The sequence below is a fragment of the Vulpes lagopus genome, chromosome X, assembly GCF_018345385.1.
Source record: "Vulpes lagopus strain Blue_001 chromosome X, ASM1834538v1, whole genome shotgun sequence".
NCBI classification, from domain to species: Eukaryota; Metazoa; Chordata; class Mammalia; order Carnivora; family Canidae; genus Vulpes; species Vulpes lagopus.
This window is the reverse complement of record NC_054848.1, coordinates 59,491,148-59,505,698: the sequence shown is the minus strand read 5'-3', so window position 1 is coordinate 59,505,698 and position 14,551 is coordinate 59,491,148. Positions and strand designations below refer to the sequence as shown.

General features: G+C 43.2%; 1 pseudogene; it reads right to left on the bottom strand.

Moving 5' to 3' along the window:
- Positions 1-2,390: 2,390 nt before the first annotated feature.
- LOC121483249 lies at positions 2,391-4,927 on the bottom strand (annotated as a pseudogene).
- Between the last annotated feature and the right edge of the window lie 9,624 nt (positions 4,928-14,551).

The window sequence follows — 14,551 nt, the reverse complement described above, 5'->3', positions numbered from 1 at the left end:
ATTTATGCCTGGATTTTCCCAGGGAATTTTATTTTATTATTTTATTTTTATTTTCTATTTAAATTCAATTTAGGTAACATATAGTATATTATTAATTTCAGGGGTATAATTTAGTGATTCATCAGTTGCATATAACACCCAGTGCTCATTACATCAAATGCCCTCCTTAAAGGCCATCCCTCAATTACCCCATCCCACCACCCACTTCCCCTCCAGCAACCCTCAGTTTGTTTCCTAGAGCTAAGAGTCTCTCATGGTTTGCCTCTCTCTGTGTTTTCTTTTCTTTTCTTTTTTTTCAGTTTGTCTTTTTTTTTAAAAAAATTTTTATTGGAGTTCAATTTGCCAACATATAGCATAACACCCAGTACTCAATCCATCAAGTGCCCCCCTCAGTGCCCATCACCCAGTTATCCCAACCCCCTGCCCACCTCCCTTTCCACCACCCCTTGTTTGTTTCCCAGAGTTAGGTGTCTCTCATGTTCTGTCACCCTCACTGATATTTCCCACTCATTTGTGTTTTCATATTATTTTATTTTTCCTTCTGTTCCCCTCTGTTCATCTGTTTTGTTTCTTAAATTCCACACATGAATGAAATCATATGGTAGTTATCATTCTTTGACTGACTTATTTCACTTGGCATAACGCCATCCAGTTCCATCCATGCTGTTGCAAATGGCAAGATTTCATTCTTTTAATGGCTAAGTAATATTCCATTGCATATATATACCACATTATCTTTCCATTCATTCATCTGTCGATGGATATTTGGGCTCTTTCCATAATTTGGCTATTGTTGATAGGTCCTGCTATAAACACTGGGTTGCATGTGTCCCTTTGAATCAGCATTTTTGTATCCTTTGAACATATTTTCTTTCTTTCTTTCTTTCTTTCTTTCTTTCTTTCTTTCTTTCTTTCTTCTTTCTACTTTCTTCTTCCTTTCTTTTTTTCTTTTGAGAGACAGAAAGAGAGAGGGGAGGGGCAGAGGGAGAAGAAGAGAAATCCTCAAGCAGACTCTCCACTGAGCATGGATCGTGGTGTGGGGCTCAATCCCAGGATCCTGAGATCATGACCTGAGCCAAAATCAGGAGTCAAACCCTTAACTGACTGAGCCACTCAGGCACCCCTGTATCCTTTGAATAAATACATAGTAGTGCAATTGCTGGGTTTTAGGGTAGTTCTATTTTTAACTTTTTGAGGAACCTCCATACTATTTTCCAGAGCCCCTTTCATGTAGTGGTCATGGTTCCTTTAGATTTCATCTGAGAAACTTTTTATCTCTCCTTCTATTCTGAATGATAGCCTTGCTGGATAGAGTATTCTTGGTTGTATATTTTTCCCTTTCAGCACTTTGAATAAACCATGCCACTTTCTTTTGTCCTGTGAAGTTTCTGCTAAAAAAGCCACTGATAGTGTTATGGGGTTTCCTTTGTATGTAACTGTCTTCTTTAGTCTTGCTGCTTTAAATTTTTTTTCTTCGTCACTACTTACTGCCATTTTAATTATTATTTGTCTTTTTCTTAACAAAAAGATTTTATTTATTTGACACACAGAGAGAGAGCACAATCAGGGGGAGTGGCAGGCAAAGGGAGCAAGAGAAGCAGACTCCCTGCCAAATAAGGATCCTGATACAGGGCTTGATCCCAGGACCCTGGGATCATGACCTGAACCAAAGGCAGATGCCCAATCAACTGAGCCACCCAGGCACCCCAAGCATCTGACTCTTGATCTCAGCTCAGGTCTTGATCCTAGGCAGAAGGAGAGAGAGAAGCAGGCTCCCCACTGAGCAAGGAACCTGACATGGGGCTCAGTCTCAGGACCCTGGTATTATGACCTGAGCTGAAGGCAGATGGCTAACTGAGCCACCCAGACACCCCTTAATTACTATGTGTCTTAATGTGGACCTCCTTTGGTTGATACATATATTTTTTTCTTTGGTTGATATTGTTGGGGGATCTCTGTGTCTCCTGGAGCTGGATATCTGTTTCCTTCCTTAAATTTGGGAAGTTTTCAGTTATTATTTCTTTAAATAAATTTTTTTGCTCCCTTCTCTCTTTCTCCTCTTTCTGGGATCCTTATAATGCAAATGTTCTTATGTTTGATGGTGTCACTGTGTTGCCTAAATATAGTCTCATTTTGCATATTTTCTTGTCTTATCTGCTCAGCTGGATTACTTCTCATTACTCTGTCCTTCAGGTCTCTAATTAATTCTTCTGCTTCCTGTAGCCTACTATTTATTCCATCTAGTGTATTTTTAATTTCATTTATTGTGTTCTTCATCTCTGATTGGCTCTTTTTTTATCTCTTTGTTAAGGGTCTCACTGATATCCACCACTCTTTTTTCAAGTTCAGTGAGTGTCTTTATAACCATTACTTTATTTTTTTTTTCAGGACACAGCTGGATACAGCTTTATTGTGGCAGTGGATGTGAGCAGGGGTTGGTGTGGTCAGCACCAGTGTGTGGAGGGAGTGGGAGGAAATGGAGGGAGTGTGGGGAAATGAAGGAGATGGGGCAGAGCCCAGGGAACCACAGGCTCAGGCCAGGAGTTGGGGTTGGGGTGACCTTTGCCAGCCCTATCCAGAAATCTGGGCCGATGACTCCAGAACTGGAGCTCCCTCTGCCTGGGCTGGATGAGGCAGCAGTGGACAGGAAGGGCTCACACATGGGAGAAGGCATGGCTCTTGCAGAGGGGCTTGTCCTTCTTAGAGTAGAAAGTCTTTCCTTCCAGGTTGATCTGGCATATCGCACACGTGCCAGCTGAAGCCCAGCGCCTCCAGAAACTGGTCCCCAGCATCGATCTTGAAGTCACAGCCCTGGCCAAACATCTTCTCATAGTCTTGCTCGCAGTAGGGTGCCCCTTCTTCCATGTAGAAGGCCCTGTTCCGAATGGGTGTCTTGCAGGCCGCACAGGTGAAACAATGCACGTGCCAGGTCATCTTTAGGGCATGCATGATCTCGCCTGTGATTTTCTTCTTGCACTTGCACAGCTGGGTGCATAGCGCACATCATAGCAGGGTGGGCAGAAGATGGCACCCTTCTCCTCAAAGAAACCGCCCTCTTCCAGGACCTTCTCACACTGGCTGCACACAAATTCCTTGGGGTGGTACGCATGGCCCAGCGCAACCAGGTATCGGCCCTGGATGACCTTGTGGCAGTGGTGTTACACGGGAGTCTTGCCATTGTTGTCAACACCTGCTCCCGTGCCCCCTCCGGCGGTTGCCTGCACGATGGAGGTGCGGTTCTGCAGAGGTGTGGGTGTGGCTGGCTGGCTGTGCCGGGTCAGCACCGTGCTGGTCTTGTCTGGAGCATAGCGCTCAGCAAATCTAGGATCCACGGCCCAGGGTGGGCGGCTGGTGGGGCTGAGGGTGGTAGGGCTAGGCCAGGGTTCCTGGGGTGTAGCTGAGGCTGGGGCTGGGGTTTCTGTCCTGGGCACCTGGCTTGATTTCTTCAGGTGTTCCTCATCCGGGTCTTGCATGAACTCGGTGCTCGTGAGGTGGGCAAGGATGCGAAAGGAAGGAGACTGGCTTGTCCTGGGCCGAGGCCGCCAGTCCTCTGTGTCCTCCATCAGCCACGGCTTGCTGGCATCTGGGACCAGCGGATGGAGCGGCTGTCCATTCTGCTGCAGGGCGTTGTCAGCTGTCAGGGGTACCAACAGGGCCCAAGAAGGCCCTACCGACAGGTTTCCCCTCAAAAAACCTATAAGGCATGGGAGTATTTTGAACCGAGAGTCACCAACAGATAAGAAACAGAAAGTTGAGCGCAGTGCATCACATGATTTTGATCCCACAGGTCTGGTCCAGCGTTGTGTGTGTGTGTGTGTGTTTTTTTTTTAAGATTTTTTTATTTGAGAGAGAGAGAGAGAGAGAGAATGAGTAGGGGGAGGGAGAAGAAGAGGGAAAGGAGCTGAGCAAGGAGGGCCATGTGGGGCTCAATCTCAGGTCTCCGCAATGATGACCTGAGCCGAAGGCAGATGCCCAACCGACTGAGCCACCCAGGCGCCCCTCTGCTTGATTTTAAAGAAGACTGACTACCTGACGCTACTTTCCCACTAAGTTATGGTTCACACATGCCTTGACAAAAACTTTCAGCAGAGCTTATCTGCCTTCCTTCATTGCTCCTTTCCCACTCTCTCATTCAGAGAAGAAACAAGCACAGAAGCTCTTCCTAGGAGGCACCTGCGCCAGCAGCCCTGCAGCAGAGCACGCTGTGGCTCAGGAGGGAGCTCCTGCCTCACGAAAGGCAAGACACAGCAGTTGGCTGTTCACATTTGCTTGCGGTGAAGACTTTACAACTCTTTCCTTGAAAGTGACAGCAGTGCCTCTCCAGGGTCGGAAGAACATGCCGTTTGGATTCTCCAATCTTTCTCCAGAGCCCTTTATCCTGGTTTTTGATTTGCACACTGGGACCTGCTATTTCTTCTTGTCGTAAGTCATTGACGCTGCAGTCCAGTGAGATCATGTCACTTGCCACCATGTTAAATCCAAACTCTTTAATGCTGGCTTGAATTGCATGTTTGAATTCTGGTCCCAAAACCAATGGCTTCACGTTCTCTCCAGGGCCACCTACAGGCCGGGCCAAACCAAAGGGCCGGGCCGTCTTGTTGAGGGAGGCGCTGGGTGCAAAGGTGTACCACGGGGGGTCCGCGGCGGGGGCCAGGGCCTTCTGAAGTTTGTTCTGAGCTGGCTGGGCCCTGCTTAGACCCAGGCTCAGGTGCTTCCCGCAGGCACGAATCTTGTTCTGGGCTTCAATGTGCGTCAGGCCCCCCACATTCTCGCCATCTATGCTCAGCACCCAGTCACCTACAGCCACACCGGCCTGTGCAGCTTTGCCTCCAGGAGTGAGCCTGGAGATGGAGAGGGGCACCTTGCCCCTCTGCAGCTGAAAGCCCCAAGGTGCGGGCCCCTCCAGCACCACCTTGAAGGAATCCATGGCGCCTGCCCCTGCTTGGCCCCGCGGAGGCTCTGCTCGGTGGCTGGCCCCAAAGAGCCACGTTGGGATCCGCCACCGGTGTTCTCTAACCATTACTTTAAATTCTCTCTCAGTCATGTTATTTATCTCCATTTTACTTTGTTATCTTGCTGTGATTTTGTCATGTTCTTTCGTTTGGGACATATTCATCTCCCTCCTCATTTTGTCTCTCTGAGGAGACAGAGTGTTAGGAAAGTAATCTACCTCTCCTATACTTGAAAGTAATGGACTAATGAAGAAGATATCTTGTAGTGCTCTTCAGTGCAGTGTCCTCTGTTCCCCAGAATCTGGTTCTTCATGGGTACCTCCTATGTGTGTTATGTGCATCCTGCTGTTGTGAGCCAATTTTCCTTCAGTCCTATCATCTGCAGTGGCTCTCTTTGCCTTTTGTGGGTAGTGTTTGGTCACTGTGATGTTAGTGGGCCTGTCTGGGGATGCCTTGGGCTTGAGTTGAGCCGAGTCAGGCATTTATCAGAGAAGGAATAGCACCAAACTGCTGGGTGCTTTCCCTGTGTTGTCCTCTGAGAGGCTTTCATTAATAGGCAGGGCCTGCAATTGAGACCAGCTGTCTGTCTCCAGCCTATTGCTGGATGGTGTGTGTGTTATCTTTCCTTCTCCCTAGGGAAAGAGTAACTTTGGAGTGGTGCTGGCCCCTGTTGGGGCTGCTTACACACTGCCAGGCCTGTGGCACCACTGTGGATGGGCTCCAGCTATGAATGTATTGGATGGTGTGGATTTGCAATGTGTTGAGGGGGGCTGGGTGGGGGTGTTAGCAAGTTCGGTAATGAGTATCTACGCCACACTGGTTCCCACAGGTGTCCATGTGTTTATGCTGGGGGATGGTGGAAGGAAATGGCACCTGCCAGTTCCTTTGTTCTTGGAAGAGTCTCCCAGTGATCTCTATCCTTCTGAGACAAGCTCTTAGTTGATTAAACTACTCTCCCTCTCATATGCCCCAGGAGTTGTTGTTGGTTTTTCAAACTGCTGAACTGCTGCTTCTGTACTGTATTTCTATGGGGCTCTTTGTTGTGCTGTCTCTGTAAGGTTGGGGACTCGGCTTCCTTTTGCCCTTCTGGCTCTCCCAGAGTTGATCCCACTGATTTTTAAAATTCTAGGTTTTAAGTCCCACTGATTTTAAGAACTCACGAAATTCAGGCCCTCTAGTTTCCAAAGCCAAATATTATGGGGATTCATCATCTTGGCAGGGGCTCCCCAGGATGAGGGTCTGTTTTTTCCCCCTTTCTCCTGTGGCCAGGCCCAAGGGTTTGTTTAGCTCCCAGCCTCGTCTTTACCCTTCCTACTCTCTTCAATGTGGCCTCTTCTCTGCTTTTAGCTGTGGAGAGTTTGTTCTGTCAGTCTTTAGGTTGTTTTCTGGGTTATTTACACTGATGTGATTGTTATCTAGTTGTATCTGTTGGATAAGGTGAGCCTAGGTTCCTCCTACTCCACCATCTTCACCAGAAGTCCTGGGCTTCATAATTTTTGACAATGGTTTACCTCAGTTGGGCTTAAGGAGTTTGTTTGTTTGTTTGTTTATTTGTTTATTTATTTATTTAGGAAACTTAGCTGAGCTATTGCCATCAGAACTTGTCACCCTTAAACAAATAGGCTGAAAGGATAGTCCAGAGATAATGAACAATGTCCTAATGGGGATATTCAGGCAAGACTGGCCATTAAGACTTGCCAAGTTTCTCTTTGCTTAGCAAGTTGCTCTATGTTAGACAACAGGAGTCAGTACTAGTGTATTATTAAGAGCAGAAAATCTTTTTTTTTAATAAATTAATTTTTATTGGTGTTCAATTTACCAACATACAGAATAACACCCAGTGCTCATCCCCTCAGTGCCCGTCACCCATTAACCCCCACCCCCCGCCCTCCTCCCCTTCCACCACCCCTAGTTCATTTCCCAGAGTTAGGAGTCTTTATGTTCTGTCTCCCTTCCTGATATTTCCCACACATAAGAGGAGAAAATCTTAAGGCTGATTACCATCTATATCTATATTCATCTGCCATTTCTGCTCTTCAGAATTTCTGTGCTTTTGCCTCTTCATTATTTACTGTTTCTCATTTGTTGTGGCTATGAAAATAATAAATACACTTGCAAGGATTTAGTCTAAAGTCAAGTAAATTGGCTGCAGAAAGATTCTTTTGGGTAAAGCCTGCAAACTTTACTGTATAGATATTGACATCTGACTCCTTAAGACCTTTTCCCCTTTTCTTTTCATTCTCTTCTTTGTTCCAGATATATAAGGTTGCTAGAGAAGTGACCTCTGGATGAATGAAGTGTTATTCATTTGGATTCTGGAAGGTGGCTCTCATCTTGATTCAACAGTTTTCCTGTTGGCTTGGGCTCCTTTTTCCTCTGGCGCCAGTGAGATCCACTGCTATAGGTCAAAGGTGGCAGTCAAATAGTAGAGGTGTATACATCATCTCAGTTCAACTGTCTAGGTAGACCTGCCCTAAGGGGGCAGTTTTTAGGGACATCAAGAAGAGGCCTTTTTCTGTGGTCATCAAGACAGTGTGGTACTGGCACAAAAACAGACACAGATCAATGGAACAGAATAGAGAATCCAGAAGTGGGCCCTCAACTTTATGGTCAACTAATATTCGACAAAGGAGGAAAGACTATCCACTGGAAGAAAGACAGTCTCTTCAATAAATGGTGCTGGGAAAATTGGACATCCACATGCAGAAGAATGAAACTAGACCACTCTCTTTCACAAAACACAAAGATAAACTCAAAATGGATGAAAGATCTAAATGTGAGACAAGATTCCATCAAAATCCTAGAGGAGAACACAGGCAACACCCTCTTTGAACTTGGCCACAGTAACTTCTTGCAAGATACATCCACGAAGGCAAAAGAAACAAAAGCAAAAATGAACTATTGGGACTTCTTGAAGATAAGAAGCTTTCGCACAGCAAAGGATACAGTCAACAAAACTAAAAGACAACCTACAGAAAGGGAGAAGATATTTGCAAATGACCTATCAGATAAAGGGCTAGTTTCCAAGATCTATAAAGAACTTCTTAAACTCTACAGCAAAGAAACAAACAATCCAATCATGAAATGGGCAAAAGACATGAACAGAAATCTCACAGAGGAAGACATAGACATGGCCAACACACATATGAGAAAATGCTCCACATCACTTGCCATCAGGGAAATACAAATCAAAACCACAATGAGATACCACCTCACACCAGTGAGAATGGGGAAAAGTAACAAGGCAGGAAACCACAAATGTTGGAGAGGATGCGGAGAAAAGGGAACCCTCTTGCACTGTTGGTGGGAATGTGAACTGTTACAGCAATTCTGGAAAACTGTGTGGAGGTTCCTCAAAGAGTTAAAAATAGACCTGCCCTATGACCCAGCAATTGCACTGTTGGGGATTTACCCCAAAGATACAGATGCAGTGAAACGCCGGGACACCTGCACCCCGATGTTTCTATCAGCAATGTCCACAATAGCCAAACGGTGGAAGGATCCTCGATGTCCATTGAAAGATGAATGGATAAAGAAGATGTGGTTTATGTATACAATGGAATATTACTCAGCCATTAGAAATGACAAATACCTACCATTTGCTTCAACGTGGATGGAACTGGAGGGTATTATGCTGAGTGAAATAAGTCAATCGGAGAAGGACAATCATATGGTCTCATTCATTTGGGTAATATAAATAATAGTGAAAGGGAATAGAGGAGAAGGGAGAAGAAATGGGTAGGAAATATCAGAAAGGGAGACAGAACATGGAAGACTCCTACTCTGGGAAAGGAAGTAGGGGTGGTGGAAGGGGAGGAGGGCGGGGGGTGGGGGTGACTGAGTTGCGGGCACTGAGGGGGGCACTTGACGGGATGAGCACTGGGTGTTATTCTGTATGTTGGCAAATTGAACACCAATAAAAAATAAATTCATTATTAAAAAAAAGAAGAGGCCTTTTTGTTTTGGTGGTATATGGGGGTTATGAAATGTGACATTTTCCCCTTTGAATATAATAAGACCATTTGGAATAGATATTTTCCTTGCTAAACTATCTTTGCTCTGGCCCCTTGGGGAATGGCAGAAGGAGCTAACATCTGTGAAATATATAGGTCAAACAGCAAGTAGGCTGGGAAAGCACAGCAATTCCTTCACAACAGTTGAAGCCCAAGGCTCCTGAGCCTGAGCCAACATGTCTGGGGAAGCAAAAGGGGCTGGCCCAGGGGAGACTAATGCATGTGTATGTACATGTATCTATGTGCATATGTGTGCCCAAGACAGTGCAGAATGGGGGTTGGGGAGAGGAATAAGACAACCAATCTGTACTATAACTTAGGGCCCCAAAGCTTCCTGGGATTGCATGTTTTTCTTTTTCATTCATGCAGCCATCTTTTTTTCTTTCAAATCTTTCTCCAGGTTCTTTTCCTTTCTTTTCTCCCTCACTTTTTCCTTTCCTTTTCAATTTCTCCTTTGTTTTCTCCCCTCCTTCTCTCTTTCTAGGATGGCAAAGGACACCTGGGCAGTTGGATGCTGGAGAAACATCTTTGAAAACAGGAGACTAAAAAAAAAGAAAACAGGAGACTGTCATCTTGCTGCCTTTCACCTCTATAATTCAGGGATTTCCAATTCATCCATTTAGGCTCTGTTTGTGTCTCTTCTTCTTGTTCATTTTGGGAGGCTGAATGAAAGCACATGAGCTGCAACTCTCTCCTCTGATAACCCTGTTTCTCTGCATTTTTCCTTGACTCACTAGGGAGAATCACACATCTTTTTGGATGGAGCACTTGGCTGGAGGCAAAGGACCTGGCTCCTGTTCCCAAGCTCTACTCTATACTTTTGGTGTGACCCTGGGCAAGTTCCTGTACTCTTTGGGGCCTTAGCTTCCCTTTCAATAAGTATGATAAATGGAAAGGAAAATCTTTGGAGCCTGCACTCAAAAGTGATGCTAATTAGAATACTAGGGCTTCCAAAATCTTCTTAGCCCTTGCCCCACCCCCTTCATTCTTACCTCTTTTCCTCCCAGGAAGCAGTTAGTTAAGTGAAAAGCCACACCCAAGGCTATGGTCTGAGTAGAATGGAGTTAAGCTTCACTTCTTAGTTTAAAATATATGATCAGAAAGAGTCCCCAAGCAAGAGGAGTGCAGGGGAAAGGTTCTGAAAGTGTATGAATTTTATAGGAATAAAAACAAAGTTATCTCTCTGACCTTTTGTTCAAAGGTCCAGGATGAAGTGTTTGGATTGGTGTTAAACAGGAAGTTCAACTGAGAAGCAGGCCATTTTCCAGGTAGTATTTGGGGGTGAGGGAACTGCTGATCTGAACAGGATATAACTTGGCTGTACTGTGTGGGAATTTGTGAGCCCAGTTCTTCTTTCCTTATGACTGGGCACCTAGCAGCAGGGGTGTAGGTCTGCTTTGGTTTTTCTGTGAAAGAAGCAAGAACAGGAGCCTCCATGAAGGCTTATAGCTGCCTTCCAAGGAATTTCAGTGTATCTGGGAGCACAGAGGCTGAGTCATATTTTGGGAGAGGATTGTGTTTTTATACCCTCAATGCAGGGTGTTGCCATAATATTAATCATTATTATGGTTAAAAACAAATAAACTCATCCTGCAGTTATGACAAATCTGTGTTTTGGCTCTTTCTTGCCCCTGCATTGTCCTTCTGTTAGCTTCTGCCTTAGAGAACCAGAGTTTAACTCCATATTGCCAGAATAGGCAACTGCCTTTCTAACATCATTTTTTGAGATTGCACATAAAGTACCTAATTTAAAAAATTCCACATCTATTAACTAATATCTACAATTCACTGTATCAAAATTATTTAAGATAAACTGTGCATATAAGTGCACAGATATTAAGTGTACAAATCAATGAGTTTTGACAAATGTTTACTTCTATGCAAGCCAAACATCTATCAAAATTCAGAAGATTACCATCACCCAAAATATTATTCCTTCTCAGTCAATCCCCAACTTACCCCATAGGCAACCATTGTAATTATTTTTTTCTACCATGGATTATTCTGCCTGCCCTTGGAGGGTGTGGATTTTTTTTTATTTCACAGAAACCCTTATTTATTCAAATATACAACCCAGTTTTCTTCTCTTTCTAACAATCCAGAAAATTTCATTCAATATATGTAGAATGGAAATACCTGTCTTCAAAGGGTATACTGTACTTTCCACATACATAATTATCACTAAAAATGAATCACATGCATTTTTAGAGTAAAGAATACACCAAAGGTAGGTCTATTCAGAGACTAAGACACAACCCTACTTACCCCCCTCCTGCCCCTCCTCTGCTCTCACCTTTATGGAACCTATGAAAACCTAGGGGCTGGGGGCTGCTAGCACACTAGTTTGCCTGGGGTCAGAGCATCTGTTTTCTCTTTCTTCTGGAAACTTTACAAGGCTCTGTATGCATAAAGTACCCATCAAGGAAACTCTGGTTGAATAGGTGATGAAATTAACACTTATCAATTACTCATGATATATCAGGCCCTGCATTAGGCATTCTCCATATGTGATATCATCTAGCCCTCGAACCTCTGAATAAATTATCATTATCTTAATTTGACATGTCAAAACCCAGAGACTTCAGGTTAAATGATTTGCTTAAGGTCACAGTGCTACTTAATAGTGGTCTAGTGGAGTCCGAGGGACTTTTCTGCACTTTCCTACACTGAATGTACAGTCACGTGGAGTTAAAGTCCCAATTTCTCAAAATAAGTGATATGAAAGGATGGTACCATTGCCTAAATGGAGCACAAGTAATAAAATTTAGTTTTGGTAAAATCTGGTATACTTGTAGGAAAACTGTATTGCTTATCTCCAACTGAAAAAAATAATGTTTGAACTCTAATTGATGGTATGCATGCTGAAATGTTTATGGGTGAAATGTGCTGATGCCTACAATTTTTTTTTGAAATTTAAAATTATAATTTTTATTTCTTTGGTTTTTATATCTGTATCTATTTTTTCTTGGTTCCTAATGATATTAACAAAATTAAGATATTCATTTTAATCCACAAATGTTGGCAAATTGAATTTAAATAAAAAGAACTGCAAATACATCTTAAGCCTTTTGCAGTAAAGGCACTGTTATAATTGTTAATATTGTAATTTATTTTTAAATGAGGAAATCAAATTAATCAAATGAATTAGGATTAAATGGGATTATGCTGATTATCTGAGATAATGTTGGTCAAACACTTAATGCAATGCCTGGCACACAGTGATTATATTTTTAGAATGGCAGCTACTATTATCTGTGTAAGTATAAAAAATTATTAGGGAAGGCATTTAGTGCTAACTGCCATGCTAGTGTCTACTGTGGATATGTCTTGTAGACGGCCTTGCTGATCAGTTACGAGAGCTTGTTAAGTTGAGAATAAAGGAGGAAAAGCAAAGAAAGTACACATTCAGGATCTTTTTGGGGGGGGCAGTGCTGCCTTTGAAACAGTTTTTGGTGGTTCTAGAACTAACTTGTCTTCTTTTTTTAGGTCCCTCCATTTTTGAAAGTCAGTACATAATGTGATTCCCTTGAGTTTTCTGGTTTTTATTCTCCTCTCCTTGAAATAGTTCTTTCTTTAAGATGCCTTGGTTGTATTGTATATGACCAATATCATTTGTAGTATCAGTTTCCACTTTTTTGGTTTTTACTATTTTGGCATTCACCAGTGTGATGTATTGTCCCTGATGGCCAGTCCCCAAGAGTGCTACAGCTTATCTAATCTACATTTATCTAAATATTACTTAAGACTAGGATCTTTTTGAATTACACTGTTCTCTCCCTTTTCTGGTCTTTATTGCTCTTACAGTTTGTAACACACCATTTAGCACATTATTTCCTGCTTGTACCACTCACGTTAGATGATGGTGAACAATTTGAAAGTGGGGCCATATCTTGGAGAAGCTTCATAGTTCATATCAATCTAATTTATGCTATTGCTTGTCACAGATCCTCTTCTCTGAGACACATTTCCCAGGTTCCTAAGCATATGTATTATTAGTTCATATAATTGTCAAAGTATAATATAGGTATTATAAAAATAAGTTGTGGAAGACTATGAATGTCTCTCTTCCCCCTTTATTAGGACTAGAATTACAATTTAAATTCTCTTAGTATTTTTCTCCACTCATTTGTTTTGTGCTAAGTGACATATATATTTTTTGGTAAATGATGAATGCAAACAAAGCAGCAGTTTATGCTACAAAATACATTTTCCTTCAAGCCAGAAGAACATGGAAACTTGCCTACATTAATGAAAAAGAATCACTAGTTTTTATTTTTAATGTTTCTACTTTAAAGTTAATTGAGATTATCCCAGAAAGCATTAAACTTGAGGCTTCCAGGTGAAAAAAAAGTTCAAATACTCCTTAAGCCTCATTATTTACTTTTATCTTAATATTAATGGACTTTTACTATTGTTTCCTGAGAGAGGAAGGGGTGAAAGGAGAGATCGTGAGGGTCCCAGACATTTGGCTAGGAAGAGATTGTCCTGAAGGGGAGAGAAGGACACAGATAGGGGATATTGGGGCATTGCAGACAAATCACCAACCTGTTGGTTTTTCCATTGACTATTCGTAAACACAGGTCATGGCTATTGCTGCAGGGGTTTTGTGACTGTGGGGGAAGGCAAGGGAGGGGTAAAAGGAAGATCATTTAATTTAATGAATCGTTTTCTTAGTGTAGACCTCAAGCCCTGGCTCTAGGGCAACAGACTCAGGACTCAAAAAAGGAGAGAGATAACTGTCTGCTTGTGTATTTGGGCCATTTTGGGCTGAGCCTATGGGCATTGGGCAATTTTTATGAGTCACGTCTTGGCTTTAGGGCCCCTGGTTCTCAGAGTTGAGAAAGCTGAACCAGTTTGGGAACTGCTGAGTATCTGAGGAGAAAGGGAGAGTGTGCGAGGACTTGGGCATAGTGAAAGACATCAATGTTAGGGTAAAGTATGCCCTTAGATGTAATCCATTCTGTCAGGCTAAGCCCCCAAATTGATTTTATCCAGTGACCCAGAAACACATTTTGCCTTTTTCTAGACCCACCCCCCCCATTTTTAACTGGCTCCTTGGAGTTTACTTTCTACTTAGTGTAAGCCATATGGTTATAGGGTGTCAGGAAGGCTCACATGTGGCTTGGATAGTAAAGAGTGGGGTTCTCTCAACTACCTTTTTTGGTGTTTTGCTGTTTCGATATAAAAGAACACAACTGCTTCTGCTTTCTACAGCCTGCCTACTCTATGGGGAGAGGAGAGAGGGGTTCTGATGAGCTTAATGCCTTCTGAAACCTGGTGGCTTGTGGTAGCCACTCAGGACTGGGGCCTGGCATTGGCTTTGCCAGGCTGGCCAAAAGGTTGCTTTCTCACAGCTTTCAGAGCCAGTCACAGGTGATTGTACCTCTGGGGCTCTGGGGAGATAGCTCTCAACCTATTTTGACCAAATTAAAAAAACAGAAACAACAGGCTCAATGCTGCCCTATATACATAGGCATAATGGCAAAAATGTGGCAAAAATGGCACCTCTTCAGAAGCTGTCCCTCACTTCCCTAGTTAGATAGCTCCTTCCAACCGCAGCCATATCACTGTTAATTGTCATCACAA